Below are 6963 nucleotides of genomic sequence, written 5' to 3'. Positions count from 1 at the left end.
AACGATTTAAGCATAAAAAAATCAAAAACACATCAAAAACACGAACATTCAACTTTTTCAACTAAAAAATGGATCAAAATTTGAACTTTTGAGAACTTTTTCAAGAACACAAAAGAATTTCAAAATTACAAATTTGAACAAATCTTGAAAACTAATGATCAAAATATAAAACTTTGTATATAACAAAGATTCATAATTCGATTACGAACAGTTTGATCATGGTTTTAACACAAAAACACAAGATTTTTATAAAAAATCGGATCAAACTTAAGAAGAAAAATAAGAACAAGATGAACACAGAAAATTTCAGCAAAAAATTCTTCAGATCTGATGATTTCTTCTATGATTTCGTGCAATCCCGCTCTGATACCAATTGTGAGTCCACAATCAATCAATCTTCATTAAATCTTCGATAACAATGGCATATCTGAATATGAACATTAAGCACATTCAAGATGAACTTTGGGAGAGAAAGTCAAATCTCACTATCTTGGTCAAATCTTTCTTTACGTAATCAGATTTTACAATAGAGCTTCTTCTAGGATTACAAGACTAACACCCTATTTATAGGGTCAAACAATAAAGTCCTAGTCAAAGTCAAACCTTACATACAAAGTCAAACACGATGTCTAATTTTAATTATAGACAATAGTAACTTTCAAGACGAATACAATTTTACACTGACTTTCAGTCCTAACTTAGAACCTTATCTTGAAGACATCTAGTTTGGCATCTTCCTCCGACATCACAAAGCTCTAAGTGGTGATAAGATTCTTGGTATCCACAAGGAAACCAAAGAATATCGTTTCGAGTACAAGCACTTCCTTAAAGCCAAGCGTCTCTCTATCAATGAAGTAAGGACCAAACATCGAGTTGTGTCAATTAAACAAATTGATGCTCAAAGACTTCTCAGAGTCTGGTATCCGGTATTCACGGTGACATGACAAGATGGTAACGTCTGGAGATTTAGTGAAGCTGACTTCTCAAACTTATATTTAGAAGACCTGGAGTATATGTACCTTGAAATCCAGAACATGACAAACAGAAAAGATGGAGCTCTTGTTGCCCTTAGTGCAATTAAAAGGTTTATGTGCAGTCACGTTAAAGTTGCTATGGTTATTGATGTCCAAATGGGACTTGAAGATAATCAGAGAATTATTAATTTGAAGAGACCTAATCAAGAGCTGGAAGACATTGAAGCTTATCCGCTTTACATGATTCTTGAACAATCAGAGTTTGGGGTGATATACGATGCTGAGGGTCGAATAAAGAAGTTATGAGGTTTAGTGAGCTAAACAAATTCTCTGATGGGACTATTCGAATGGTGAGGCGAGTATTGGATTCGAGGAGAGTTAATAATGATAAAGCTGCGGAGTCAGAGAGGATGAGTTCAAAAGATAGATATTTGTTGATCAATGCCCTGAATCTACTTGAGGAGAAAATACAATATCGGAATGCACTAAGGAGGCTGGAGACAATTCTCGGACTCAGAAAGACAAAATTTACGAGAGTTCGAACTTGAATCCAAAGGGGGAGAATGTTGGGTTCAAGTATGTGCGTTAAAGATTGTATTCAAGTTCTCCATTTTAATATGCTTTGTAATAATTAGGTTTAATGTTTTCCTTAGTATAAATAGTCATTAGCCTTGTAATTGTCATTAACTTTTGTAACTTCTGAGATTAGTGCTATAATTATGATTAGAATTCTCTCAAGAAATCTACACAAGATTTGGTGATCATTTCTCTCTAAATTTCATCTTGTTCTTAATTCTTGAAGATCATATTCAGATTTGTATGATTTGGGCTTTTCAAATACGTATAGCTCTTCATGCGATTTACACTTAAATCGGGAAACCCTATGTGCGATAAACCTCAAAATCCAGAAATGAGATTGAATCCTGGTGTATGATGAAGACAAAATCGGATAGACTTGTGCGATTAACTTGAAATTGGATGAAGCTATTGAGCGATAAAGGGAAGCTAAAACAGTCGTGATAAACTCCAAAACCGGTCAAGAAGCAGGCTATTTAGACAAAACTTGGATGAAGCTTTGATTTTGTTGAGTGATTAAATCTAAATCGGATGAAGCTATGGTCGAATTAAATCAAATACAGTGTATGTAAATCGATGTATGTCAAAACCGGTCAATGATGTACGCGATTTATCTTAAAATCGATTATGGCAGTGAGCGATTAATTGTAAATCAAACAAAGATTAGTGTGAAATCGGAGATGCCTGTGATTGATAAAGATGAAATCGAGTGATTTAGACAAATCCGATCAAGTGAAACACCAAACCGATAAAGACAAGTGATCGATAAAGATGAACGATTTACACCAAACCGATAAAGACAAGTGATCGATAAAGATGAACTTATGTGATTTAACCTCAAATCGGATGAAGAGGTGTCCGATTTAGATGAATATCGATCAAAGTGGTCTCCTATTTAGAGAAAAGCGGTTAAAGAGGCTTGCGATTTAGACTTTGAAATAATTCCTTGAAATCGATTTGAGCGATGAAAAGCAAGTCCGCCTATGGTGTGCGATTTAGGAGTGATGAGAGGCGATATCTGTGTGTGATAAAACTAGAATCGAACACTATGCTGAACGATTTAGAACATTGTGAACAAAAAATTGCAAGATCTTTGTGCGAAGAACTCAAATCAAATGAGGTACTGAGCGATGAATCTGTGCGATTTACCTTGATGAATGTTAAATCGGATAGCAATGAAGGCAATTCCAGGTAACAAATGTAGATAATGAACTTAACAGACTGTTGGGCAAGACAATGGGCCCCTAATATGATTGGGCTTGATTTAGAAAAAAAAAATGAAAACATAAAAACAACAAAATATTAACAAAATTACACTAGATCTTGAAAATCAAATAACAAAACACAAATCTTTTTTTATAACAAAGATTCACAATGTGTTTCCACACATTTTGATCCTGGTTTTAACACGAAAATACAAAAATTTCCAAAAATTATGGATCAAACACAAAAGAAAAAGATGAACACAAAAAAAATCCAGAAAAATTTTCTTCAAAAAATTGATTTCTTCTTCTGATTTCGTGCAAACCTGCTCCGATACCAATTATAAGTCCCTCCTATGATCAATCTTCAATAATCTTCAATAAATCCATGGCAATCTTCAAGATCTTCAATAAGAACAATAGAAGAAGATGAGAGAGTTTGAGAGATAAAGTCAATCTTCAAAGTTTTGGTCAAATCTCTATTACTTAATTTGAATATTACAAATGAGCTCTACTCTAAAATTACACTAAAGTAAACTATATATAGGGTAAAACTTGAGCCCTATAGTCAAAGTCACTAGAAAAATCAAACACAATGACTATTTTACAACAATTATAGACAAAATTTATCTTTTCAAGATGAATACAATTTAACACTGATTTTTAGTCCTAACACTTCATAAAAAAAAATTCAACTTTTCATTCAAAAAAATGGATCAAAATACTGACTTTTTGAAAAAAAAATCAAGAACACAAAAAAATTTCAAAACCACAAATTTCACCAAATCTTGAAATCGGATGATCAAATTATAAAATCGTGTGAATAACAAAGATTCACTATTCAAATACACACGCTTTGATCCTGATTTTAACATAAAAACACAAAAATTTGAAAAAAAAAATTGGATCAAACACTTGAAAGAATGAAGAACATGAGATGAAAAAATATGAACTTCAGAAAAATTTCTTCAAATCAGTTGATTTCTTCTTCTGATTTCTTGCATAACCTGTTCTGATACCATTGTTAGTCCACGAAATGATCAATCTTCATACAATTCATGGCAATCTAAGATAATCTTGTAAGAACACTTGGAAGGAGATTCAGAGAATTAGTGAACAAGTCAAACTTCTATTTCTTTACGTATGAATATTACAATTGAGCTCTTACTCTTACACTAAAGACAATTGCTTTATGTGAGGTGAAACTAAAACACTTCTAAGTCAAAGTCAACAGAACATACAAAGTCAAACATGATGTCTTTACAATTATAAACAAATATTAACTTTCAAGACAAATACAATTTAACACTGAAATTTAGACCCAACATTTCTCTTAGCTTTCCCATTTTCTCAGCTTACGTACTCCGGCTGAGGCATCTGTTCTTGATTAACATTTCTAGAGTTAGATTCTCCATGATCAGGATGAGTCTCAGATTGACTAATTCTGCATCTGGCTTGCCCTCTTCCTCGCCCTCTGCCTCTATTCCTTCCTCTGCCTATACCCTCTGAAGTATTAATAGGAGCAAAAACATCGGAATCCTCTGTATTATCAGGATTGGGGCGGGAGATCTTTTCAGACCTTCGGGATCGTCTAGTCATCTGCAAATTTCAATATTAATAATCTCGTATTCACCTTCCCAAATATAATAAAGTGTCCAAGTTCAGATATGTACCAGTAAATTCATAATTACATTGGCCAGATGTAATTCGAATCTACCTTACACACAGTTCTCTTTACCCATCATATTTATTTCCAATAGTGCTAACTATATCCGTGACCCCTAACATGCAATGAAATAGTTTAAGTATAGGTATCATGTTATGAATACCTAAATCCTTTAAACTCAGGCTCTGATACCACTTTTTGTAACACCACATCACACATTGTATATAACACATACTTCATTCAAGGCTATACATGTATTATTTCACTTAGGTCCCATAGTACAAAATATTAATGTACAAAATACACAATCCAAAAATTCCAAAATACAAGTTCTTGTACTACGTAACATATATAAAATTATATTCATCCATAAGTTGATCTTCAAATAATTACATTTTCCCTTCTCCTTACTATCAAGTGACCTAACTTTTCTTGCAATTCATATTTGAAAGACAAAATGAGAGTTAGACCTAAAGGTCTAGTGAGATCCCTTTTTTCTTGTAATTTCAGGGTGAAGATCACCAAAACTTTATTTAAAATCAACTTTTCATACAATGACCAGCACCCTTCAGCTCCTAAGGACTAGATTTAACATAAGGAAAGTTCATTTATTAAACATTAGGACCAGAGCCCCTTTGGTTCCACAGACCAGAGCTTCTAGTTCTACCAACCAGAGTTCTTCTCTCAAACTCAAGTTCATACTTATATATAAAAGGATGTTCTCTAGTTTAACGACCAGAGCAAAGTCATGTGCATAGAAAGGATGCAAATATTTTCCAAGCATAAAGAAAGTATAATTTGAAATCCTTTATATAACCAAAGCCTCTGGTCCTACGAACCAGAACCTCTGGTTCAAATGCAAAGACCAACCAGAGGTCCTCTGGCTCGTCTTGCTTTGCCAAAGAAATTCTATGTAAATAGCTCTAAGTTTGAATAAGAGAAAGAAGTTTATAGACAATTTAAAATACAACTTTTATGACACAGAACCTCTAGGTCTAGTTAAAGGTTTGAAAACAAAGACTTTTATCATAGTCAGATATCTTTCAATTGTTCCTAAAGACCATCCCGAAATTCCTCTTTAACAGGTTACAAAATAACCAGAGCCCCTCTGATTCCATTCAAGGAACAACCAGAGCCTCTATGGTTCCACATAACTCTTTTCCAAACACTTTTAATCAAAAGCACGATTATCCAAAACCTCTGGACATAAGCCAATTTCCTCCTTCTCAATAAGAGAGAAACTAATATCTTAATTTCTCTTATTTCCTTTTTTTCTTTAATTCTCTTTGGCTATTGCTTCTTTCTCCACCACAAACGCCGCCGTCCTTTTATCACCCATGTGAAATGCATGTCCCCACCTTCTCTCTCTAGATCTCTCTTTCTCTTTATATTTTGTTATATATATATATATATAGAGAGAGAGAGATGAGTGATCAAATGCAAACCCTATAAACCAATCTCATCCACCCATTTTCTTGATCAATGGTCATGATTAAATTGTGTTATATTATGAAAAAAAAGGTTTAATATTTAATCAAGAAAGGACAAAATTGGCAAACCATTTTTAACTTCCAGTCATATTGTTCCATCTTTTCCCGTTTTCAAATAATATTTATTTTGGAAACTGAATAATTTTATTTAATCAGTGAAACTGGTGTTATGACTAAAATGTTTCGAAAACTAAATAAAATGACTTCATTCGTGAAATTGAGTTCATGTTCAATATTCAAAAAAGAATTACCCTCAGATTCATCTTCATTTGATCAAATATTATTGGATTTGACAAACATTTCATTAGTGAGATCGGTTTTATGAATGAAATTTTTTTGCAAAATAAATTATACGATTTCATTAGTGAAATTGGTTTCATCAATAAAAATATTTTGGAAACTGTATCTCATTTTTTTCGTTAGTAAAATTGGTTCATTGTTCGTATGTATAATGAAATTTGAGCCAAATATGGTTCAATCAATGAAACATTTTCCAAAAAACTGAATGACATATTTTCGTTAATGAAATTGGTATCATGGATTCCACAATTCCAAAAACTGAATGACATTGTTTCAATAGTGAAAATTGTTGAAATTATTAAGCCCAGATCTGACAGTAGAACAATTTAACAGGAATATAAAATGAGAGATTTGTAGAAGAAGATGAATAGAAATCGGCCGCCGCTTTCTTTATTGAATGGAAAATACAATCTCTCAAAAACCCTAATCGACTCTTATGTGATGTGTTTGAATATGTGTGTTACAAAGTGTTGATAATTCATCTCACTTCTATTATATGCTTGTATCACTTCATATATAGGCGATAATTACATGATAACTGAATCCTATAAATAAGGTAACTAAATCATACAAACAAGGAAGTAATAAATTATCGAAAATGGGATCAGCACCATCCTTCAAGATTTTGAAGATAGTCATCCAGAGCATAGACCAACCAGAGGCTCTCTGGTAGTCCATAAGATCTCTGGTCGTCCATAGGGGCTCTGGTCCTAAAGGACTTAGAGTCCATAGGGGCTATGGTCGTCTTCCAGACT

Source organism: Cynara cardunculus, unplaced genomic scaffold (assembly GCF_001531365.2).
Source record: "Cynara cardunculus var. scolymus isolate 2C unplaced genomic scaffold, CcrdV1 Un_Scaffold_3391, whole genome shotgun sequence".
NCBI classification, from domain to species: domain Eukaryota; kingdom Viridiplantae; phylum Streptophyta; class Magnoliopsida; order Asterales; family Asteraceae; genus Cynara; species Cynara cardunculus.
This window is presented reverse-complemented; position numbering follows the sequence as displayed.